Source organism: Vicugna pacos, chromosome 31 (assembly GCF_048564905.1).
Source record: "Vicugna pacos chromosome 31, VicPac4, whole genome shotgun sequence".
Taxonomy (NCBI): Eukaryota; Metazoa; Chordata; class Mammalia; order Artiodactyla; family Camelidae; genus Vicugna; species Vicugna pacos.
Window position 1 is genome coordinate 8,026,772 of NC_133017.1, and position 27,012 is coordinate 8,053,783.

Sequence of the window (27,012 nt, forward strand, 5' to 3'; positions counted from 1 at the left end):
AGCTTGAAGGGAACACAAAGTTTCTTTTCAGTTGCCAACTCCACTCCATACATATATATGGGGAGGTACAAGCTCCAACTCGGTTTTACAGTGCAAACGGCAGGCAGTTCAAACAGGCACTAAGAAACAGACTGAGAAAGCAGAGTCAGTGTTTCTCCTGCAAACCGTTCCCTTTGTGCTGCATGAACGAACGTCTCTCCACATGCTCAGTTCTGAGAGATAAGTGTGTGTGAAAGCCTTCCTTCACCTAGCTTGAAGGGAACACAAAGTTTCTTTTCAGTTCCCAACACCACTCCATACATATATATGGGGAGGTACAAGCTCCAACTCGGTTTTACAGTGCAAAGGGCAGGCACTTCAAACCGTCACTAGGAAACAGACTGAGAATGCAGAGTCAGTGTTTCTCCTGCAACCCGTTCCCTTTGTGCTGGATGAACGAACGTCTCTCCACATGCTAGGTTCTGAGAGATAAGTGTGTGTGAAAGCCGTCCTTCACCAAGCTTGAAGGGAACACAAAGTTTCTTTTCAGTTGCCAACTCCACTCCATACATATATATCGGGAGGCACAAGCTCCAACTCGGATTTACAGTGCAAACGGCAGGCACATCAAACCGGCACTAGGAAACAGACTGAGAAAGCAGAGTCAGTGTTTCCCATGCAAAGTGTTCCCTTTGTGCTGGATGAACGAACGTCTCTCCACATGCTCAGTTCTGAGAGATAAGTTTGTGTGAAAGCCGTCCTTCACCAAGCTTGAAGGGAACACAAAGTTTCTTTTCAGTTGCCAACTCCACTCCATACATATATATGGGGAGGTACAAGCTCCAACTCTGTTTTTCAGTGCATAGGGCAGGCACTTCCAACCGTCACTAGGAAACAAACTGAGAAAGCAGAGTCAGTGTTTCTCCTGCAAACACTTCCCTTTGTGCTGGATGAACGAACGTCTCTCCACATGCTCAGTTCTGAGAATAAGTGTGTGTGAAAGCCGTCCTTCACGTAGCTTGAAGGGAACACAAAGTTTATTTTCAGTTGCCAACTCCACTCCATACATAAATATGGGGAGGTACAAGCTCCAACTCGGTTTTTCAGTGCAAACGGCAGGCACTTCAAAACGTCACTAGGAAACAGACTGAGAATGCAGAGTCAGTGTTTCTCCTGAAACCCGTTCCCTTTGTGCTGGATGAACGAACGTCTCTCCACATGCTCATTTCTGAGAGATAAGTGTGTGTGAAAGCCGTCCTTCACCTAGCTTGAAGGGAACACAAAGATTCTTTTCAGTTGCCAACTCCACTCCATACATATATATGGGGAGGTACAAGCTCCAACTCGGTTTTACAGTGCAAACGGCAGGCAGTCCAAACAGGCACTAAGAAACATACTGAGAAAGCAGAGTCAGTGTTTCTCCTGCAAACCGTTCCCTTTTTGCTGCATGAACGAACGTCTCTCCACATGCTCAGTTCTGAGAGATAATTGTGTGTGAAAGCCTTCTTTCACCTAGCTTGAAGGGAACACAAAGTTTCTTTTCAGTTGCCAACACCAGTCCATACATATATATGGGGTGGTACAAGCTCCAACCCGGTTTTACAGTGCAAACGGCAGGCACTTCAAACCGTCACTAGGAAACAGACTGAGAATGCAGAGTCAGTGTTTCTCCTGCAACCCGTTCCCTTTGTGCTGGATGAAAGAACGTCTCTCCACATGCTCAGTTCTGAGATATAAGTGTGTGTGAAAGCCGTCCTTCACATAGCTTGAAGGGAACACAAAGTTTCTTTTCAGTTGCCAACTCCACTCCATAAATATATATGGGGAGGTACAAGCCCCAACTCGGTTTTACAGTGAAAACGGCAGGCACTTCTAACCGGCACAAGGAAACAGACTGAGAACACAGAGTAAGTGTTTCTGCTGCAACCCGTTCCCTTTGTGCTGGATGAACGAACGTCTTTCCACATGCTCAGTTCTGAGAGATATTTGTGTGTTAAAGCCATCCTTCACATAGCTTGAAGGGAACACAAAGTTTCTTTTCAGTTGCCAACTCCACTCCATACATATATATGGGGAGGTACAAGCCCCAACTCGGTTTTACAGTGAAAAAGTCAGGCACTTCAAACCGGCACTACGAAACAGACTGAGAACACAGAGTAAGTGTTTCTGCTGCAACACTTTCCATTTGTGCTGGATGAACGAACGTCTCTCCACATGCTCAGTTTTGAGAGATAAGTGTGTGTGAAAGCCGTCCTTCACCTAGCTTGAAGGGAACACAAAGTTTCTTTTCATTTGCCAACTCCACTCCATACATATGTATGGAAAGGTACAAGCCCCAACTCGGTTTTACAGTGCAAACGGCAGGCAGTCCAAACAGGCACTAAGAAACATACTGAGAAAGCAGAGTCAGTGTTTCTCCTGCAACCCGTTCCCTTTGTGCTGCATGAACGAACGTCTCTCCACATGCTCAGTTCTGAGAGATAAGTGTGTGTGAAAGCCGTCCTTCACCTAGCTTGAAGGGAACACAAAGTTTCTTTTCAGTTGCCAACACCACTCCATACATATATATGGGGAGGTACAAGCACCAACTCGTTTTTACAGTGTAAACGGCAGGCACTTCAAACCGGCACTAGGAAACAGACTGAGAAAACATAGACAGTGTTTCTCCTACAACCCGTTCCCTTTGTGCTGGATGAACGAACGTCTCTCCACATGCTCAGTTCTGAGAGATAAGTGTGTGGGAAAGCCGTCCTTCACCTACCTTGAAGGGAACACAAAGTTTCTTTTCAGTTGCCAACACCACTCCATACATATATATGGGGAGGTACAAGCTCCAACTCGGATTTACAGTGCAAACGGCAGGCACATCAAAACGGCACTAGGAAACAGACTAAGAAAGCAGAGTCAGTGTTTCCCATGTAAAGTGTTCCCTTTGTGCTGGATGAACGAACGTCTCTCCACATGCTCAGTTCTGAGAGATAAGTTTGTGTGAAAGCCGTCCTTCAGCAAGCTTGAAGGGAACACAAAGTTTCTTTTCAGTTGCCAACTCCACTCCATACATATATATGGGGAGGTACAAGCTCCCACTCGGTTTTTCAGTGCAAAGGGCAGGCACTTCAAACCGTCACTAGGAAACAAACTGAGAAAGCAGAGTCAGTGTTTCTCCTGCAAACACTTCCCTTTGTGCTGGATGAACGAACGTCTCTCCACATGCTCAGTTCTGAGAATAAGTGTGTGTGAAAGCCGTCCTTCACCTAGCTTGAAGGGAACACAAAGTTTCTTTTCAGTTGCCAACTCCACTCCATAAATATATATGGGGAGGTACAAGCTCCAACACGGTTTTTCAGTGCAAACGGCAGGCACTTCAAACCGGCACTAGGAAACAGACTGAGAAATCATAGTCAGTGTTTCCCTACAACCCGTTCACTTTGTGCTGCATGAACGAATGTCTCACCACATGCTCAGTTCTGAGAGATAAGTGTGTGTGAAAGCCGTCCTTCACCTAGCTTGAAGGGAACACATAGTTTCTTTTCAGTTTCCAACTCCACTCCATACATATATATGGGGAGGTACAAGCTCCAACTCGGTTTTACAGTGCAAACGGCAGGCAGTCCAAACAGGCACTAAGAAACATACTGAGAAAGCAGAGTCAGTGTTTCTCCTGCAACCCGTTCCCTTTGTGCTGCATGAACGAACGTCTCTCCAACGCTCAGTTCTGAGAGATAAGTGTGTGTTAAAGCCTTCCTTCACCTAGCTTGAAGGGAACACAATGTTTCTTTTCAGTTGCCAACACCACTCCATACATATATATGGGGAGTTACAAGCTCCAACTCGGTTTTACAGTGCAAACGGCAGGCACTTCAAACCGGCACTAGGAAACAGACTGAGAAAGCATAGACAATGTTTCTCCTACAACCCGTTCCCTTTGTGCTGTATGAACAAACGTCTCTCCACATGCTCAGTTCTGAGAGATAAGTGTGTGTGAAAGCCGTCCTTCACTTAGCTTGAAGGGAACACAAAGTTTCTTTTCAGTTGCTAACTCCACACCATACATATATATGGGGAGGTACAAGCTCCAACTCGGTTTTACAGTGCAAAGGGCAGGCACTTCAAACCGTCACTAGGAAACAGACTGAGAAAGCAGAGTCAGTGTTTCTCCTGCAAACCCTTCCATTTGTGCTGGATGAACGAACGTCTCTCCACATGCTCAGTTCTGAGAGATAAGTGTGAGTGAAAGCAGTCCTTCACCTAGCTTGAAGGGAACACAAAGTTTCTTTTCAGTTCCCAACTCCACTCCATACATATATATGGGGAGGTATAAGCCCCAAGTCGGTTTTAAAGTGAACAAGTTAGGCACTTCAAACCGGCACTAGGAAACAGACTGAGAACACAGAGTAAGTGTTTCTGCTGCAACACGTTCCCTTTGTGCTGGATGAACGAATGTCTGTCCACATGCTCAGTTGTGAGAGATAAGTGTGTGTGAAAGCCGTCCTTCACCTAGCTTGAAGGGAACACAAAGTTTCTTTTCATTTGCCAATTCCACTCCATACATATATATGGGGAGGTACAAGCTCCAACTCGGTTTTAAAGTTCAAACGGCAGGCAGTCCAAACAAGCACTAAGAAACATACTGAGAAAGCAGAGTCAGTGTTTCTCCTGCAAACCGTTCCCTTTGTGCTGGATGAACGAACGTCTCTCCACATGCTCAGTTCTGAGAGATAAGTGTGTGGGAAAGCCGTTCTTCACCTACCTTGAAGGGAACACAAAGTTTCTTTTCAGTTGCCAACTCCACTCCATACATATATATGGGGAGGTACAAGCTCCAATTCGGTTATACAGTGCAAACGGCAGGCAGTCCAAACAGGCACTAAGAAACATACTGAGAAAGCAGAGTCAGTGTTTCTCCTGCAACCCGTTCCCTTTGTGCTGCATGAACGAACGTCTCTCCACGTGCTCAATTGTGAGAGATAAGTGTGTGTGAAAGCCGTCCTTCACCTAGCTTGAAGGGAACACAAAGTTTCTTTTCAGTTGCCAAATCCACTCCATACATATATATGGGGAGGTACAAGCTCCAACTCGGTTTTAAAGTTCAAACGGCAGGCAGTCCAAACAGGCACTAAGAAACATACTGAGAAAGCAGAGTCAGTGTTTCTCCTGCAACCCGTTCCCTTTGTGCTGGATGAACGAACGTCTCTCCACATGCTCAGTTCTGAGAGATAAGTGTGTGGGAACGCCGTCCTTCACCTACCTTGAAGGGAACACAAAGTTTCTTTTCAGTTGCCAACACCACTCCATACAATATAAATGGGGAGGTACAAGCTCCAACTCGGATTTACAGTGCAAACGGCAGGCACTTCAAACCGGCACTAGGAAACAGACTGAGAAAGCAGAGTCAGTGTTTCCCCTGCAAAATGTTCCCTTTGTGCTGGATGAACGAACGTCTCTCCACATGCTCAGTTCTGAGAGATAAGTGTGTGTGAAAGCCGTCCTTCACCTAGCTTGAAGGGAACACAAAGTTTCTTTTCAGTTGCCAACTCCACTCCATACATATATATGGGGAGGTACAAGCTCCAACTCGGTTTTTCAGTGCAAAGACAGGCACTTCAAACCGTCACTAGGAAACAGACTGAGAATGCAGAGTCAGTGTTTCCCCTGCAACCCGTTCCCTTTGTGCTAGATGAACGAACTTCTCTCCACATGCTCATTTCTGAGAGATAAGTGTGTGGGAAAGCCGTCCTTCACCTAGCTTGAAGGGAACACAAAGTTTCTTTTCAGTTGCCAACTCCACTCCATACATATATATGTGGAGGTACAAGCTCCAACTCGGTTTTACAGTGCAAACGGCAGGCAGTCCAAACAGGAACTAAGAAACATACTGAGAAAGCAGAGTCAGTGTTTCTCCTGCAAACCGTTCCCATTGTGTTGCATGAACGAACGTCTCTCCACATGCTCAGATCTGAGAGATAATTGTGTGTGAAAGCCTTCCTTCACCTAGCTTGAAGGGAACACAAAGTTTATTTTCAGTTGCCAACACCACTCCATACATATATATGGGGAGGTACAAGCTCCAACTCGGTTTTACAGTGCAAACGGCAGGCACTTCAATCCGGCACTAGGAAACAGACTGAGAAATCATAGTCAGTGTTTCTCCTACAACCCGTTCCCTTTGTGCTGCATGAACGAATGTCTCTCCACATGCTCAGTTCTGAGAGATAAGTGTGTGTGAAAGCCGTCCTTCACCTAGCTTGAAGGGAACACAAAGTTTCTTTTCAGTTACCAACACCACTCCATACATATATATGGGGAGGTACAAGCTCCAACTCGGTTTTACAGTGCAAACTGCAGGCACTTCAAACCGGCACTAGGAAACAGACTGAGAAAGCAGAGTCATTGTTTCTCCTGCAACCCGTTCCCTTTGTGCTGGATGAACGAACGTCTCTCCACATGCTCAGTTCTAAGAGATAAGTGTGTGTGAAAGCCGTCCTTCACCTAAATTGAAGGGAACACAAAGTTTCTTTTCAGTTGCCAACTCCACTCCATACATATATATGGGGAGGTACAAGCTCCAACTCGGTTTTTCAGTGCAAACGGCAGGCACTTCAAACCGTCACTAGGAAACAGACTGAGAATGCAGAGTCAGTGTTTCTCCTGCAACCCGTTCCCTTTGTGCTGCATGATCGAACGTCTCTCCACATGCTCATTTCTGAGAGATAAGTGTGTGTGAAAGCCGTCCTTCACCTAGCTTGAAGGGAACACAAAGTTTCTTTTCAGTTGCCAACTCCACTCCATACATATATATGGGGAGGTACAAGCTCCAACACGGTTTTACAGTTCAAACGGCAGGCAGTCCAAACAGGCACTAAGAAACAGACTGAGAAAGCAGAGTCAGTGTTTCTCCTGCAACCCGTTCCCTTTGTGCTGCATGAACGAACGTCTCTCCACATGCTCAGTTCTGAGAGATAAGTGTGTGTGAAAGCCTTCCTTCACCTAGCTTGAAGGGAACACAAAGTTTCTTTTCAGTTGCCAACTCCACACCATACATATATATGGGGAGGTACAAGCTCCAACTCGGTATTACAGTGCAAAGGGCAGGCACTTCAAACCGTCACTAGGAAACAGACTGAGAAAGCAGAGTCAGTGTTTCTCCTGCAAACCCTTCCATTTGTGCTGGATGAACGAACGTCTCTCCACATGCTCAGTTCTGAGAGATAAGTGTGAGTGAAAGCCGTCCTTCACCTAGCTTGAAGGGAACACAAAGTTTCTTTTCAGTTGCCAACTCCACTCCATACATATATATGGGGAGGTATAAGCCCCAAGTCGGTTTTAAAGTGAACAAGTTAGGCACTTCAAACCGGCACTAGGAAACAGACTGAGAACACAGAGTAAGTGTTTCTGCTGCAACACGTTCCCTTTGTGCTGCATGAACGAATGTCTCTCCACATGCTCAGTTCTGAGAGATAAGTGTGTGTGAAAGCCGTCCTTCACCTAGCTTGAAGGGAACACAAAGTTTCTTTTCAGTTACCAACTCCACTCCATACGTATATATGGGGAGGTACAAGCTCCAACTCGGTTTTACAGTGCAAACGGCAGGCACTTCAAACCGGCACTAGGAAACAGACTGAGAATGCAGAGTCATTGTTTCTCCTGCAACCCGTTCCCTTTGTGCTGGATGAACGAACGTCTCTCCACATGATAAGTTCTAAGAGATAAGTGTGTGTGAAAGCCGTCCTTCACCTAACTTGAAGGGAACACAAAGTTTCTTTTCAGTTGCCAAATCCACTGCATACATATATATGGGGAGGTACAAGCTCCAACTCGGTTTTACAGTGCAAACGGCAGGCACTTCAAACCGTCACTAGGAAACAGACTGAGAATGCAGAGTCAGTGTTTCTCCTGCAACCGGTTCCCTTTGTGCTGCATGATCGAACGTCTCTCCACATGCTCATTTCTGAGAGATAAGTGTGTGGGAAAGCCGTCCTTCACCTAGCTTGAAGGGAACACAAAGTTTCTTATCAGTTGCCAACTCCACTCCATACATATATATGGGTAGGTACAAGCTCCAACACGGTTTTACAGTTCAAACGGCAGGCAGTCCAAACAGGCACTAAGAAACAGACTGAGAAAGCAGAGTCAGTGTTTCTCCTGCAACCCGTTCCCTTTGTGCTGCATGAACGAACGTCTCTCCACATGCTCAGTTCTGAGAGATAAGTGTGTGTGAAAGCCTTCCTTCACCTAGCTTGAAGGGAACACAAAGTTTCTTTTCAGTTCCCAACACCACTCCATACATATATATGGGGAGGTACAAGCTCCAACTCGGTTTTACAGTGGAAACGGCAGGCACTTCAAACCGGCACTAGGAAACAGACTGAGAAAGCAGAGTCAGTGTTTCTCCTGCAACCCTTTCCCTTTGTGCTGGATGAACGAACGTCTCTCCACATGCTCAGTTCTGAGAGATAAGTGTGTGGGAAAGCCGTCCTTCACCTAGCTTGAAGGGAACACAAAGTTTCTTTTCAGTTGCCAACTCCAATCCATACATATATATGGGGAGGTGCAAGCTCCAACTCGGTTTTATAATGCAAACGGCAGGCAGTCCAAACAGGCACTAAGAAACATACTGAGAAAGCAGAGTCAGTGTTTCCCCTGCAACCCGTTCCCTTTGTGCTGGATGAACGAACGTCTCTCCACATGCTCATTTCTGAGAGATAAGTGTGTGGGAAATCCGTCCTTCACCTAGCTTGAAGGGAACACAAAGTTTCTTTTCAGTTGCCAACTCCACTCCATACATATATATGGGGAGGTACAAACTCCAACTCGGTTTTACAGTGCAAACGGCAGGCAGTGCAAACAGGCACTAAGAAACATACTGAGAAAGCAGAGTCAGTGTTTCTCCTGCAACCCGTTCCCTTTGTGCTGGATGAACGAACGTCTCTCCACATGCTCATTTCTGAGAGATAAATGTGTGGGAAATCCGTCCTTCACCTAGCTTGAAGGGAACACAAAGTTTCTTTTCAGTTGCCAACTCCACTCCATACATTTATATGGGGAGGTACAAGCTCCAACTCGGTTTTACAGTGCAAACGGCAGGCAGTCCAACCAGGCACTAAGAAACATACTGAGAAAGCAGAGTCAGTGTTTCTCCTGCAACCCGTTCCCTTTGTGCTGCATGAACGAACGTCTCTTCAACGCTCAGTTCTGAGAGATAAGTGTGTGTGAAAGCCTTCCTTCTCCTAGCTTGAAGGGAACACAAAGTTTCTTTTCAGTTGCCAACACCAATCCATACATTTATATGGGGAGTAACAAGCTCCAACTCGGTTTTACAGTGCAAACGGCAGGCACTTCAAACCGGCACTAGGAAACAGACTGAGAAAGCATAGACAGTGTTTCACCTACAACCCGTTCCCTTTGTGCTGGATGAACGAACGTCTCTCCACATGCTCAGTTCTAAGAGATAAGTGTGTGTGAAAGCCGTCCTTCACCTAGCTTGAAGGGAACACAAAGTTTCTTTAGAGTTGCCAACTCCACTCCATACATATATATGGGGAGGTTCAAGCTCCAACTCGGTTTTACAGTGCAAACGGCAGGCAGTTCAAACAGGCACTAAGAAACAGACTGAGAAAGCAGAGTCAGTGTTTCTCCTGCAAACCGTTCCCTTTGTGCTGCATGAACGAACGTCTCTCCACATGCTCAGTTCTGAGAGATAAGTGTGTGTGAAAGCCTTCCTTCACCTAGCTTGAAGGGAACACAAAGTTTCTTTTCAGTTCCCAACACCACTCCATACATATATATGGGGAGGTACAAGCTCCAACTCGGTTTTACAGTGCAAAGGGCAGGCACTTCAAACCGTCACTAGGAAACAGACTGAGAATGCAGAGTCAGTGTTTCTCCTGCAACCCGTTCCCTTTGTGCTGGATGAACGAACGTCTCTCCACATGCTAGGTTCTGAGAGATAAGTGTGTGTGAAAGCCGTCCTTCACCAAGCTTGAAGGGAACACAAAGTTTCTTTTCAGTTGCCAACTCCACTCCATACATATATATCGGGAGGCACAAGCTCCAACTCGGATTTACAGTGCAAACGGCAGGCACATCAAACCGGCACTAGGAAACAGACTGAGAAAGCAGAGTCAGTGTTTCCCATGCAAAGTGTTCCCTTTGTGCTGGATGAACGAACGTCTCTCCACATGCTCAGTTCTGAGAGATAAGTTTGTGTGAAAGCCGTCCTTCACCAAGCTTGAAGGGAACACAAAGTTTCTTTTCAGTTGCCAACTCCACTCCATACATATATATGGGGAGGTACAAGCTCCAACTCTGTTTTTCAGTGCATAGGGCAGGCACTTCCAACCGTCACTAGGAAACAAACTGAGAAAGCAGAGTCAGTGTTTCTCCTGCAAACACTTCCCTTTGTGCTGGATGAACGAACGTCTCTCCACATGCTCAGTTCTGAGAATAAGTGTGTGTGAAAGCCGTCCTTCACGTAGCTTGAAGGGAACACAAAGTTTATTTTCAGTTGCCAACTCCACTCCATACATAAATATGGGGAGGTACAAGCTCCAACTCGGTTTTTCAGTGCAAACGGCAGGCACTTCAAAACGTCACTAGGAAACAGACTGAGAATGCAGAGTCAGTGTTTCTCCTGAAACCCGTTCCCTTTGTGCTGGATGAACGAACGTCTCTCCACATGCTCATTTCTGAGAGATAAGTGTGTGTGAAAGCCGTCCTTCACCTAGCTTGAAGGGAACACAAAGATTCTTTTCAGTTGCCAACTCCACTCCATACATATATATGGGGAGGTACAAGCTCCAACTCGGTTTTACAGTGCAAACGGCAGGCAGTCCAAACAGGCACTAAGAAACATACTGAGAAAGCAGAGTCAGTGTTTCTCCTGCAAACCGTTCCCTTTTTGCTGCATGAACGAACGTCTCTCCACATGCTCAGTTCTGAGAGATAATTGTGTGTGAAAGCCTTCTTTCACCTAGCTTGAAGGGAACACAAAGTTTCTTTTCAGTTGCCAACACCAGTCCATACATATATATGGGGTGGTACAAGCTCCAACCCGGTTTTACAGTGCAAACGGCAGGCACTTCAAACCGTCACTAGGAAACAGACTGAGAATGCAGAGTCAGTGTTTCTCCTGCAACCCGTTCCCTTTGTGCTGGATGAAAGAACGTCTCTCCACATGCTCAGTTCTGAGATATAAGTGTGTGTGAAAGCCGTCCTTCACATAGCTTGAAGGGAACACAAAGTTTCTTTTCAGTTGCCAACTCCACTCCATAAATATATATGGGGAGGTACAAGCCCCAACTCGGTTTTACAGTGAAAACGGCAGGCACTTCTAACCGGCACAAGGAAACAGACTGAGAACACAGAGTAAGTGTTTCTGCTGCAACCCGTTCCCTTTGTGCTGGATGAACGAACGTCTTTCCACATGCTCAGTTCTGAGAGATATTTGTGTGTTAAAGCCATCCTTCACATAGCTTGAAGGGAACACAAAGTTTCTTTTCAGTTGCCAACTCCACTCCATACATATATATGGGGAGGTACAAGCCCCAACTCGGTTTTACAGTGAAAAAGTCAGGCACTTCAAACCGGCACTACGAAACAGACTGAGAACACAGAGTAAGTGTTTCTGCTGCAACACTTTCCATTTGTGCTGGATGAACGAACGTCTCTCCACATGCTCAGTTTTGAGAGATAAGTGTGTGTGAAAGCCGTCCTTCACCTAGCTTGAAGGGAACACAAAGTTTCTTTTCATTTGCCAACTCCACTCCATACATATGTATGGAAAGGTACAAGCCCCAACTCGGTTTTACAGTGCAAACGGCAGGCAGTCCAAACAGGCACTAAGAAACATACTGAGAAAGCAGAGTCAGTGTTTCTCCTGCAACCCGTTCCCTTTGTGCTGCATGAACGAACGTCTCTCCACATGCTCAGTTCTGAGAGATAAGTGTGTGTGAAAGCCGTCCTTCACCTAGCTTGAAGGGAACACAAAGTTTCTTTTCAGTTGCCAACACCACTCCATACATATATATGGGGAGGTACAAGCACCAACTCGTTTTTACAGTGTAAACGGCAGGCACTTCAAACCGGCACTAGGAAACAGACTGAGAAAACATAGACAGTGTTTCTCCTACAACCCGTTCCCTTTGTGCTGGATGAACGAACGTCTCTCCACATGCTCAGTTCTGAGAGATAAGTGTGTGGGAAAGCCGTCCTTCACCTACCTTGAAGGGAACACAAAGTTTCTTTTCAGTTGCCAACACCACTCCATACATATATATGGGGAGGTACAAGCTCCAACTCGGATTTACAGTGCAAACGGCAGGCACATCAAAACGGCACTAGGAAACAGACTAAGAAAGCAGAGTCAGTGTTTCCCATGTAAAGTGTTCCCTTTGTGCTGGATGAACGAACGTCTCTCCACATGCTCAGTTCTGAGAGATAAGTTTGTGTGAAAGCCGTCCTTCAGCAAGCTTGAAGGGAACACAAAGTTTCTTTTCAGTTGCCAACTCCACTCCATACATATATATGGGGAGGTACAAGCTCCCACTCGGTTTTTCAGTGCAAAGGGCAGGCACTTCAAACCGTCACTAGGAAACAAACTGAGAAAGCAGAGTCAGTGTTTCTCCTGCAAACACTTCCCTTTGTGCTGGATGAACGAACGTCTCTCCACATGCTCAGTTCTGAGAATAAGTGTGTGTGAAAGCCGTCCTTCACCTAGCTTGAAGGGAACACAAAGTTTCTTTTCAGTTGCCAACTCCACTCCATAAATATATATGGGGAGGTACAAGCTCCAACTCGGTTTTTCAGTGCAAACGGCAGGCACTTCAAACCGGCACTAGGAAACAGACTGAGAAATCATAGTCAGTGTTTCCCTACAACCCGTTCACTTTGTGCTGCATGAACGAATGTCTCACCACATGCTCAGTTCTGAGAGATAAGTGTGTGTGAAAGCCGTCCTTCACCTAGCTTGAAGGGAACACATAGTTTCTTTTCAGTTTCCAACTCCACTCCATACATATATATGGGGAGGTACAAGCTCCAACTCGGTTTTACAGTGCAAACGGCAGGCAGTCCAAACAGGCACTAAGAAACATACTGAGAAAGCAGAGTCAGTGTTTCTCCTGCAACCCGTTCCCTTTGTGCTGCATGAACGAACGTCTCTCCAACGCTCAGTTCTGAGAGATAAGTGTGTGTTAAAGCCTTCCTTCACCTAGCTTGAAGGAAACACAATGTTTCTTTTCAGTTGCCAACACCACTCCATACATATATATGGGGAGTTACAAGCTCCAACTCGGTTTTACAGTGCAAACGGCAGGCACTTCAAACCGGCACTAGGAAACAGACTGAGAAAGCATAGACAATGTTTCTCCTACAACCCGTTCCCTTTGTGCTGTATGAACAAACGTCTCTCCACATGCTCAGTTCTGAGAGATAAGTGTGTGTGAAAGCCGTCCTTCACTTAGCTTGAAGGGAACACAAAGTTTCTTTTCAGTTGCTAACTCCACACCATACATATATATGGGGAGGTACAAGCTCCAACTCGGTTTTACAGTGCAAAGGGCAGGCACTTCAAACCGTCACTAGGAAACAGACTGAGAAAGCAGAGTCAGTGTTTCTCCTGCAAACCCTTCCATTTGTGCTGGATGAACGAACGTCTCTCCACATGCTCAGTTCTGAGAGATAAGTGTGAGTGAAAGCAGTCCTTCACCTAGCTTGAAGGGAACACAAAGTTTCTTTTCAGTTCCCAACTCCACTCCATACATATATATGGGGAGGTATAAGCCCCAAGTCGGTTTTAAAGTGAACAAGTTAGGCACTTCAAACCGGCACTAGGAAACAGACTGAGAACACAGAGTAAGTGTTTCTGCTGCAACACGTTCCCTTTGTGCTGGATGAACGAATGTCTGTCCACATGCTCAGTTGTGAGAGATAAGTGTGTGTGAAAGCCGTCCTTCACCTAGCTTGAAGGGAACACAAAGTTTCTTTTCATTTGCCAATTCCACTCCATACATATATATGGGGAGGTACAAGCTCCAACTCGGTTTTAAAGTTCAAACGGCAGGCAGTCCAAACAAGCACTAAGAAACATACTGAGAAAGCAGAGTCAGTGTTTCTCCTGCAAACCGTTCCCTTTGTGCTGGATGAACGAACGTCTCTCCACATGCTCAGTTCTGAGAGATAAGTGTGTGGGAAAGCCGTTCTTCACCTACCTTGAAGGGAACACAAAGTTTCTTTTCAGTTGCCAACTCCACTCCATACATATATATGGGGAGGTACAAGCTCCAATTCGGTTATACAGTGCAAACGGCAGGCAGTCCAAACAGGCACTAAGAAACATACTGAGAAAGCAGAGTCAGTGTTTCTCCTGCAACCCGTTCCCTTTGTGCTGCATGAACGAACGTCTCTCCACGTGCTCAATTGTGAGAGATAAGTGTGTGTGAAAGCCGTCCTTCACCTAGCTTGAAGGGAACACAAAGTTTCTTTTCAGTTGCCAAATCCACTCCATACATATATATGGGGAGGTACAAGCTCCAACTCGGTTTTAAAGTTCAAACGGCAGGCAGTCCAAACAGGCACTAAGAAACATACTGAGAAAGCAGAGTCAGTGTTTCTCCTGCAACCCGTTCCCTTTGTGCTGGATGAACGAACGTCTCTCCACATGCTCAGTTCTGAGAGATAAGTGTGTGGGAACGCCGTCCTTCACCTACCTTGAAGGGAACACAAAGTTTCTTTTCAGTTGCCAACACCACTCCATACAATATAAATGGGGAGGTACAAGCTCCAACTCGGATTTACAGTGCAAACGGCAGGCACTTCAAACCGGCACTAGGAAACAGACTGAGAAAGCAGAGTCAGTGTTTCCCCTGCAAAATGTTCCCTTTGTGCTGGATGAACGAACGTCTCTCCACATGCTCAGTTCTGAGAGATAAGTGTGTGTGAAAGCCGTCCTTCACCTAGCTTGAAGGGAACACAAAGTTTCTTTTCAGTTGCCAACTCCACTCCATACATATATATGGGGAGGTACAAGCTCCAACTCGGTTTTTCAGTGCAAAGACAGGCACTTCAAACCGTCACTAGGAAACAGACTGAGAATGCAGAGTCAGTGTTTCCCCTGCAACCCGTTCCCTTTGTGCTAGATGAACGAACTTCTCTCCACATGCTCATTTCTGAGAGATAAGTGTGTGGGAAAGCCGTCCTTCACCTAGCTTGAAGGGAACACAAAGTTTCTTTTCAGTTGCCAACTCCACTCCATACATATATATGTGGAGGTACAAGCTCCAACTCGGTTTTACAGTGCAAACGGCAGGCAGTCCAAACAGGAACTAAGAAACATACTGAGAAAGCAGAGTCAGTGTTTCTCCTGCAAACCGTTCCCATTGTGTTGCATGAACGAACGTCTCTCCACATGCTCAGATCTGAGAGATAATTGTGTGTGAAAGCCTTCCTTCACCTAGCTTGAAGGGAACACAAAGTTTATTTTCAGTTGCCAACACCACTCCATACATATATATGGGGAGGTACAAGCTCCAACTCGGTTTTACAGTGCAAACGGCAGGCACTTCAATCCGGCACTAGGAAACAGACTGAGAAATCATAGTCAGTGTTTCTCCTACAACCCGTTCCCTTTGTGCTGCATGAACGAATGTCTCTCCACATGCTCAGTTCTGAGAGATAAGTGTGTGTGAAAGCCGTCCTTCACCTAGCTTGAAGGGAACACAAAGTTTCTTTTCAGTTACCAACACCACTCCATACATATATATGGGGAGGTACAAGCTCCAACTCGGTTTTACAGTGCAAACTGCAGGCACTTCAAACCGGCACTAGGAAACAGACTGAGAAAGCAGAGTCATTGTTTCTCCTGCAACCCGTTCCCTTTGTGCTGGATGAACGAACGTCTCTCCACATGCTCAGTTCTAAGAGATAAGTGTGTGTGAAAGCCGTCCTTCACCTAAATTGAAGGGAACACAAAGTTTCTTTTCAGTTGCCAACTCCACTCCATACATATATATGGGGAGGTACAAGCTCCAACTCGGTTTTTCAGTGCAAACGGCAGGCACTTCAAACCGTCACTAGGAAACAGACTGAGAATGCAGAGTCAGTGTTTCTCCTGCAACCCGTTCCCTTTGTGCTGCATGATCGAACGTCTCTCCACATGCTCATTTCTGAGAGATAAGTGTGTGTGAAAGCCGTCCTTCACCTAGCTTGAAGGGAACACAAAGTTTCTTTTCAGTTGCCAACTCCACTCCATACATATATATGGGGAGGTACAAGCTCCAACACGGTTTTACAGTTCAAACGGCAGGCAGTCCAAACAGGCACTAAGAAACAGACTGAGAAAGCAGAGTCAGTGTTTCTCCTGCAACCCGTTCCCTTTGTGCTGCATGAACGAACGTCTCTCCACATGCTCAGTTCTGAGAGATAAGTGTGTGTGAAAGCCTTCCTTCACCTAGCTTGAAGGGAACACAAAGTTTCTTTTCAGTTGCCAACTCCACACCATACATATATATGGGGAGGTACAAGCTCCAACTCGGTATTACAGTGCAAAGGGCAGGCACTTCAAACCGTCACTAGGAAACAGACTGAGAAAGCAGAGTCAGTGTTTCTCCTGCAAACCCTTCCATTTGTGCTGGATGAACGAACGTCTCTCCACATGCTCAGTTCTGAGAGATAAGTGTGAGTGAAAGCCGTCCTTCACCTAGCTTGAAGGGAACACAAAGTTTCTTTTCAGTTGCCAACTCCACTCCATACATATATATGGGGAGGTATAAGCCCCAAGTCGGTTTTAAAGTGAACAAGTTAGGCACTTCAAACCGGCACTAGGAAACAGACTGAGAACACAGAGTAAGTGTTTCTGCTGCAACACGTTCCCTTTGTGCTGCATGAACGAATGTCTCTCCACATGCTCAGTTCTGAGAGATAAGTGTGTGTGAAAGCCGTCCTTCACCTAGCTTGAAGGGAACACAAAGTTTCTTTTCAGTTACCAACTCCACTCCATACGTATATATGGGGAGGTACAAGCTCCAACTCGGTTTTACAGTGCAAACGGCAGGCACTTCAAACCGGCACTAGGAAACAGACTGAGAATGCAGAGTCATTGTTTCTCCTGCAACCCGTTCCCTTTGTGCTGGATGAACGAACGTCTCTCCACATGATAAGTTCTAAGAGATAAGTGTGTGTGAAAGCCGTCCTTCACCTAACTTGAAGGGAACACAAAGTTTCTTTTCAGTTGCCAAATCCACTGCATACATATATATGGGGAGGTACAAGCTCCAACTCGGTTTTACAGTGCAAACGGCAGGCACTTCAAACCGTCACTAGGAAACAGACTGAGAATGCAGAGTCAGTGTTTCTCCTGCAACCGGTTCCCTTTGTGCTGCATGATCGAACGTCTCTCCACATGCTCATTTCTGAGAGATAAGTGTGTGGGAAAGCCGTCCTTCACCTAGCTTGAAGGGAACACAAAGTTTCTTATCAGTTGCCAACTCCACTCCATACATATATATGGGTAGGTACAAGCTCCAACACGGTTTTACAGTTCAAACGGCAGGCAGTCCAAACAGGCACTAAGAAACAGACTGAGAAAGCAGAGTCAGTGTTTCTCCTGCAACCCGTTCCCTTTGTGCTGCATGAACGAACGTCTCTCCACATGCTCAGTTCTGAGAGATAAGTGTGTGTGAAAGCCTTCCTTCACCTAGCTTGAAGGGAACACAAAGTTTCTTTTCAGTTCCCAACACCACTCCATACATATATATGGGGAGGTACAAGCTCCAACTCGGTTTTACAGTGGAAACGGCAGGCACTTCAAACCGGCACTAGGAAACAGACTGAGAAAGCAGAGTCAGTGTTTCTCCTGCAACCCTTTCCCTTTGTGCTGGATGAACGAACGTCTCTCCACATGCTCAGTTCTGAGAGATAAGTGTGTGGGAAAGCCGTCCTTCACCTAGCTTGAAGGGAACACAAAGTTTCTTTTCAGTTGCCAACTCCAATCCATACATATATATGGGGAGGTGCAAGCTCCAACTCGGTTTTATAATGCAAACGGCAGGCAGTCCAAACAGGCACTAAGAAACATACTGAGAAAGCAGAGTCAGTGTTTCCCCTGCAACCCGTTCCCTTTGTGCTGGATGAACGAACGTCTCTCCACATGCTCATTTCTGAGAGACAAGTGTGTGGGAAATCCGTCCTTCACCTAGCTTGAAGGGAACACAAAGTTTCTTTTCAGTTGCCAACTCCACTCCATACATATATATGGGGAGGTACAAACTCCAACTCGGTTTTACAGTGCAAACGGCAGGCAGTGCAAACAGGCACTAAGAAACATACTGAGAAAGCAGAGTCAGTGTTTCTCCTGCAACCCGTTCCCTTTGTGCTGGATGAACGAACGTCTCTCCACATGCTCATTTCTGAGAGATAAATGTGTGGGAAATCCGTCCTTCACCTAGCTTGAAGGGAACACAAAGTTTCTTTTCAGTTGCCAACTCCACTCCATACATTTATATGGGGAGGTACAAGCTCCAACTCGGTTTTACAGTGCAAACGGCAGGCAGTCCAACCAGGCACTAAGAAACATACTGAGAAAGCAGAGTCAGTGTTTCTCCTGCAACCCGTTCCCTTTGTGCTGCATGAACGAACGTCTCTTCAACGCTCAGTTCTGAGAGATAAGTGTGTGTGAAAGCCTTCCTTCTCCTAGCTTGAAGGGAACACAAAGTTTCTTTTCAGTTGCCAACACCAATCCATACATTTATATGGGGAGTAACAAGCTCCAACTCGGTTTTACAGTGCAAACGGCAGGCACTTCAAACCGGCACTAGGAAACAGACTGAGAAAGCATAGACAGTGTTTCACCTACAACCCGTTCCCTTTGTGCTGGATGAACGAACGTCTCTCCACATGCTCAGTTCTAAGAGATAAGTGTGTGTGAAAGCCGTCCTTCACCTAGCTTGAAGGGAACACAAAGTTTCTTTAGAGTTGCCAACTCCACTCCATACATATATATGGGGAGGTTCAAGCTCCAACTCGGTTTTACAGTGCAAAGGGCAGGCACTTCAAACCGTCACAAGGAAACAGACTGAGAAATCAGAGTCAGTGTTTCTCCTGCAACTCGTTCCCTTTGTGCTGCATGAACGAACGTCTCTCCACATGCTCATTTCTGAGAGATAAGTGTGTGTGAAAGCCTTCCTTCACCTAGCTTGAAGGGAACACAAAGTTTCTTTCCAGTTGCCAACACCACTCCATACATATATATGGGGGGTACAAGCTCCAACTCGGTTTTACAGTGCAAACGGCAGGCACTTCAAACCGGCACTAGGAAACAGACTGAGAAAGCAAAGTCAGTGTTTCTACTACAACCCGTTCCCTTTGTGCTGGATGAACGAACGTCTCTCCACATGCTCAGTTCTGAGAGATAAGTGTGTGGGAAAGCCGTCCTTCACCTAACTTGATGGGAACACAAAGTTTCTTTTCAGTTGCCAACACCACTCCATACATATATATGGGGAGGTACAAGCTCCAACTCGGATTTACAGTGCAAACGGCAATCACATCAAACCGTTACTAGGAAACAGACTGAGAAAGCAGAGTCAGTGTTTCCCATGCAAAGTGTTCCCTTTGTGCTGGATGAACGATCGTCTCTCCACATGCTCATTTCTGAGAGATAAGTGTGTGTGAAAGCCGTCCTTCACCTAGCTTGAAGGGAACACAAAGTTTCTTTTCAGTTGCCAACTCCACTCCATACATATATATGGGGAGGTACAAGCTCCAACTCGGTTTTTCAGTGCAAAGGGCAGGCACTTCAAAACGTCACTAGGAAACAAACTGAGAAAGCAGAGTCAGTGTTTCTCCTGCAAACACTTCCCTTTGTGCTGGATGAACGAACGTCTCTCCACATGCTCAGTTCGGAGAATAAGTGTGTGTGAAAGCCGTCCTTCACCTAGCTTGAAGGGAACACAAAGTTTCTTTTCAGTTGCCAACACCACTCCATACATATATATGGGGAGGTACAAGCTCCAACTCGTTTTTACAGTGTAAACGGCAGGCACTTCAAACCGGCACTAGGAAACAGACTGAGAAAACATAGACAGTGTTTCTCCTACAACCCGTTCCCTTTGTGCTGGATGAACGAACGTCTCTCCACATGCTCAGTTCTGAGAGATAAGTGTGTGGGAAAGCCGTCCTTCACCTACCTTGAAGGGAACACAAAGTTTCTTTTCAGTTGCCAACACCACTCCATACATATATATGGGGAGGTACAAGCTCCAACTCGGATTTACAGTGCAAACGGCAGGCACATCAAAACGGCACTAGGAAACAGACTAAGAAAGCAGAGTCAGTGTTTCCCATGTAAAGTGTTCCCTTTGTGCTGGATGAACGAACGTCTCTCCACATGCTCAGTTCTGAGAGATAAGTTTGTGTGAAAGCCGTCCTTCACCAAGCTTGAAGGGAACACAAAGTTTCTTTTCAGTTGCCAACTCCACTCCATACATATATATGGGGAGGTACAAGCTCCAACTCAGTTTTTCAGTGCAAAGGGCAGGCACTTCAAACCGTCACTAGGAAACAAACTGAGAAAGCAGAGTCAGTGTTTCTCCTGCAAACACTTCCCTTTGTGCTGGATGAACGAACGTCTCTCCACATGCTCAGTTCTGAGAATAAGTGTGTGTGAAAGCCGTCCTTCACCTAGCTTGAAGGGAACACAAAGTTTCTTTTCAGTTGCCAACTCCACTCCATAAATATATATGGGGAGGTACAAGCTCCAACTCGGTTTTTCAGTGCAAACGGCAGGCACTTCAAACCGGCACTAGGAAACAGACTGAGAAATCATAGTCAGTGTTTCCCTACAACCCGTTCACTTTGTGCTGGATGAACGAACGTCTCTCCACATGCTCATTTCTGAGAGATAAGTGTGTGGGAAAGCCGTCCTTCACCTAGCTTGAAGGGAACACATAGTTTCTTTTCAGTTTCCAACTCCACTCCATGCATATATATGGGGAGGTACAAGCTCCAACTCGGTTTTACAGTGCAAACGGCAGGCAGTCCAAACAGGCACTAAGAAACATACTGAGAAAGCAGAGTCAGTGTTTCTCCTGCAACCCGTTCCCTTTGTGCTGCATGAACGAACGTCTCTCCAACGCTCAGTTCTGAGAGATAAGTGTGTGTTAAAGCCTTCCTTCACCTAGCTTGAAGGGAACACAATGTTTCTTTTCAGTTGCCAACACCACTCCATACATATATATGGGGAGTTACAAGCTCCAACTCGGTTTTACAGTGCAAACGGCAGGCACTTCAAACCGGCACTAGGAAACAGACTGAGAAAGCATAGACAATGTTTCTCCTACAACGCGTTCCCTTTGTGCTGTATGAACAAACGTCTCTCCACATGCTCAGTTCTGAGAGATAAGTGTGTGTGAAAGCCGTCCTTCACTTAGCTTGAAGGGAACACAAAGTTTCTTTTCAGTTGCTAACTCCACACCATACATATATATGGGGAGGTACAAGCTCCAACTCGGTTTTACAGTGCAAAGGGCAGGCACTTCAAACCGCACTAGGAAACAGACTGAGAAAGCAGAGTCAGTGTTTCTCCTGCAAACCCTTCCATTTGTGCTGGATGAACGAACGTCTCTCCACATGCTCAGTTCTGAGAGATAAGTGTGAGTGAAAGCTGCCCTTCAACCAGCTTGAAGGGAACACAAAGTTTCTTTTCAGTTCCCAACTCCACTCCATACATATATATGGGGAGGTATAAGCCCCAAGTCGGTTTTAAAGTGAACAAGTTAGGCACTTCAAACCGGCACTAGGAAACAGACTGAGAACACAGAGTAAGTGTTTCTGCTGCAACACGTTCCCTTTGTGCTGGATGAACGAACGTCTGTCCACATGCTCAGTTGTGAGAGATAAGTGTGTGTGAAAGCCGTCCTTCACCTAGCTTGAAGGGAACACAAAGTTTCTTTTCATTTGCCAACTCCACTCCATACATATATATTGGGAGGTACAAGCTCCAACTCGGTTTTACAGTCCAAACGGCAGGCACTTTAAACTGTCACTAGGAAACAGACTGAGAATGCAGAGTCAGTGTTTCTCCTGCAACCCGTTCCCTTTGTGCTGGATGAACGAACTTCTCTCCACATGCTCATTTCTGAGAGATAAGTGTGTGGGAAAGCCGTCCTTCACCTAGCTTGAAGGGAACACAAAGTTTCTTTTCAGTTGCCAAATCCACTCCATACATATATATGGGGAGGTACAAGCTCCAACTCGGTTTTAAAGTTCAAACGGCAGGCAGTCCAAACAGGCACTAAGAAACATACTGAGAAAGCAGAGTCAGTGTTTCTCCTGCAACCCGTTCCCTTAGTGCTGGATGAACGAACGTCTCTCCACATGCTCAGTTCTGAGAGATAAGTGTGTGGGAAAGCCGTCCTTCACCTACCTTGAAGGGAACACAAAGTTTCTTTTCAGTTGCCAACTCCACTCCATACATATATATGGGGAGGTACAAGCTCCAATTCGGTTATACAGTGCAAACGGCAGGCAGTCCAAACAGGCACTAAGAAACATACTGAGAAAGCAGAGTCAGTGTTTCTCCTGCAACCCGTTCCCTTTGTGCTGCATGAACGAACGTCTCTCCACGTGCTCAATTGTGAGAGATAAGTGTGTGTGAAAGCCGTCCTTCACCTAGCTTGAAGGGAACACAAAGTTTCTTTTCAGTTGCCAAATCCACTCCATACATATATATGGGGAGGTACAAGCTCCAACTCGGTTTTAAAGTTCAAACGGCAGGCAGTCCAAACAGGCACTAAGAAACATACTGAGAAAGCAGAGTCAGTGTTTCTCCTGCAACCCGTTCCCTTTGTGCTGGATGAACGAACGTCTCTCCACATGCTCAGTTCTGAGAGATAAGTGTGTGGGAAAGCCGTCCTTCACCTACCTTGAAGGGAACACAAAGTTTCTTTTCAGTTGCCAACACCACTCCATACAATATATATGGGGAGGTACAAGCTCCAACTCGGATTTACAGTGCAAACGGCAGGCACTTCAAACCGGCACTAGGAAACAGACTGAGAAAGCAGAGTCAGTGTTTCCCCTGCAAAATGTTCCCTTTGTGCTGGATGAACGAACGTCTCTCCACATGCTCAGTTCTGAGAGATAAGTGTGTGTGAAAGCCGTCCTTCACCTAGCTTGAAGGGAACACAAAGTTTCTTTTCAGTTGCCAACTCCACTCCATACATATATATGGGGAGGTACAAGCTCCAACTCGGTTTTTCAGTGCAAAGACAGGCACTTCAAACCGTCACTAGGAAACAGACTGAGAATGCAGAGTCAGTGTTTCCCCTGCAACCCGTTCCCTTTGTGCTAGATGAACGAACTTCTCTCCACATGCTCATTTCTGAGAGATAAGTGTGTGGGAAAGCCGTCCTTCACCTAGCTTGAAGGGAACACAAAGTTTCTTTTCAGTTGCCAACTCCACTCCATACATATATATGGGGAGGTACAAGCTCCAACTCGGTTTTACAGTGCAAACGGCAGGCAGTCCAAACAGGAACTAAGAAACATACTGAGAAAGCAGAGTCAGTGTTTCTCCTGCAAACCGTTCCCATTGTGTTGCATGAACGAACGTCTCTCCACATGCTCAGATCTGAGAGATAATTGTGTGTGAAAGCCTTCCTTCACCTAGCTTGAAGGGAACACAAAGTTTATTTTCAGTTGCCAACACCACTCCATACATATATATGGGGAGGTACAAGCTCCAACTCGGTTTTACAGTGCAAACGGCAGGCACTTCAATCCGGCACTAGGAAACAGACTGAGAAATCATAGTCAGTGTTTCTCCTACAACCCGTTCCCTTTGTGCTGCATGAACGAATGTCTCTCCACATGCTCAGTTCTGAGAGATAAGTGTGTGTGAAAGCCGTCCTTCACCTAGCTTGAAGGGAACACAAAGTTTCTTTTCAGTTACCAACACCACTCCATACATATATATGGGGAGGTACAAGCTCCAACTCGGTTTTACAGTGCAAACGGCAGGCACTTCAAACCGGCACTAGGAAACAGACTGAGAAAGCAGAGTCATTGTTTCTCCTGCAACCCGTTCCCTTTGTGCTGGATGAACGAACGTCTCTCCACATGCTCAGTTCTAAGAGATAAGTGTGTGTGAAAGCCGTCCTTCACCTAACTTGAAGGGAACACAAAGTTTCTTTTCAGTTGCCAACTCCACTCCATACATATATATGGGGAGGTACAAGCTCCAACTCGGTTTTTCAGTGCAAACGGCAGGCACTTCAAACCGTCACTAGGAAACAGACTGAGAATGCAGAGTCAGTGTTTCTCCTGCAACCCGTTCCCTTTGTGCTGCATGATCGAACGTCTCTCCACATGCTCATTTCTGAGAGATAAGTGTGTGTGAAAGCCGTCCTTCACCTAGCTTGAAGGGAACACAAAGTTTCTTTTCAGTTGCCAACTCCACTCCATACATATATATGGGGAGGTACAAGCTCCAACACGGTTTTACAGTTCAAACGGCAGGCAGTCCAAACAGGCACTAAGAAACAGACTGAGAAAGCAGAGTCAGTGTTTCTCCTGCAACCCGTTCCCTTTGTGCTGCATGAACGAACGTCTCTCCACATGCTCAGTTCTGAGAGATAAGTGTGTGTGAAAGCCTTCCTTCACCTAGCTTGAAGGGAACACAAAGTTTCTTTTCAGTTGCCAACTCCACTCCATACATATATATGGGGAGGTACAAGCTCCAACACGGTTTTACAGTTCAAACGGCAGGCAGTCCAAACAGTCACTAAGAAACAGACTGAGAAAGCAGAGTCAGTTTTTCTCCTGCAACCCATTCCCATTGTGCTGCATGAACGAACGTCTCTCCAACGCTCAGTTCTGAGAGATAAGTGTGTGTTAAAGCCTTCCTTCACCTAGCTTGAAGGGAACACAATGTTTCTTTTCAGTTGCCAACACCACTCCATACATATATATGGGGAGTTACAAGCTCCAACTCGGTTTTACAGTGCAAACGGCAGGCACTTCAAACCGGCACTAGGAAACAGACTGAGAAAGCATAGACAGTGTTTCTCCTACAACCCGTTCCCTTTGTGCTGTATGAACAAACGTCTCTCCACATACTCAGTTCTGAGAGATAAGTGTGTGTGAAAGCCGTCCTTCACTTAGCTTGAAGGGAACACAAAGTTTCTTTTCAGTTGCTAACTCCACACCATACATATATATGGGGAGGTACAAGCTCCAACTCGGTTTTACAGTGCAAAGGGCAGGCACTTCAAACCGTCACTAGGAAACAGACTGAGAAAGCAGAGTCAGTGTTTCTCCTGCAAACCCTTCCATTTGTGCTGGATGAACGAACGTCTCTCCACATGCTCAGTTCTGAGAGATAAGTGTGAGTGAAAGCCGTCCTTCACCTAGCTTGAAGGGAACACAAAGTTTCTTTTCAGTTGCCAACTCCACTCCATACATATATATGGGGAGGTATAAGCCCCAAGTCGGTTTTAAAGTGAACAAGTTAGGCACTTCAAACCGGCACTAGGAAACAGACTGAGAACACAGAGTAAGTGTTTCTGCTGCAACACGTTCCCTTTGTGCTGCATGAACGAATGTCTCTCCACATGCTCAGTTCTGAGAGATAAGTGTGTGTGAAAGCCGTCCTTCACCTAGCTTGAAGGGAACACAAAGTTTCTTTTCAGTTACCAACTCCACTCCATACGTATATATGGGGAGGTACAAGCTCCAACTCGGTTTTACAGTGCAAACGGCAGGCACTTCAAACCGGCACTAGGAAACAGACTGAGAAAGCAGAGTCATTGTTTCTCCTGCAACCCGTTCCCTTTGTGCTGGATGAACGAACGTCTCTCCACATGCTAAGTTCTAAGAGATAAGTGTGTGTGAAAGCCGTCCTTCACCTAACTTGAAGGGAACACAAAGTTTCTTTTCAGTTGCCAACTCCACTCCATACATATATATGGGGAGGTACAAGCTCCAACTCGGTTTTACAGTGCAAACGGCAGGCACTTCAAACCGTCACTAGGAAACAGACTGAGAATGCAGAGTCAGTGTTTCTCCTGCAACCGGTTCCCTTTGTGCTGCATGATCGAACGTCTCTCCACATGCTCATTTCTGAGAGATAAGTGTGTGGGAAAGCCGTCCTTCACCTAGCTTGAAGGGAACACAAAGTTTCTTATCAGTTGCCAACTCCACTCCATACATATATATGGGTAGGTACAAGCTCCAACACGGTTTTACAGTTCAAACGGCAGGCAGTCCAAACAGGCACTAAGAAACAGACTGAGAAAGCAGAGTCAGTGTTTCTCCTGCAACCCGTTCCCTTTGTGCTGCATGAACGAACGTCTCTCCACATGCTGAGTTCTGAGAGATAAGTGTGTGTGAAAGCCTTCCTTCACCTAGCTTGAAGGGAACACAAAGTTTCTTTTCAGTTCCCAACACCACTCCATACATATATATGGGGAGGTACAAGCTCCAACTCGGTTTTACAGTGGAAACGGCAGGCACTTCAAACCGGCACTAGGAAACAGACTGAGAAAGCAGAGTCAGTGTTTCTCCTGCAACCCGTTCCCTTTGTGCTGGATGAACGAACGTCTCTCCACATGCTCAGTTCTGAGAGATAAGTGTGTGGGAAAGCCGTCCTTCACCTAGCTTGAAGGGAACACAAAGTTTCTTTTCAGTTGCCAACTCCAATCCATACATATATATGGGGAGGTGCAAGCTCCAACTCGGTTTTATAATGCAAACGGCAGGCAGTCCAAACAGGCACTAAGAAACATACTGAGAAAGCAGAGTCAGTGTTTCCCCTGCAACCCGTTCCCTTTGTGCTGGATGAACGAACGTCTCTCCACATGCTCATTTCTGAGAGATAAGTGTGTGGGAAATCCGTCCTTCACCTAGCTTGAAGGGAACACAAAGTTTCTTTTCAGTTGCCAACTCCACTCCATACATATATATGGGGAGGTACAAACTCCAACTCGGTTTTACAGTGCAAACGGCAGGCAGTGCAAACAGGCACTAAGAAACATACTGAGA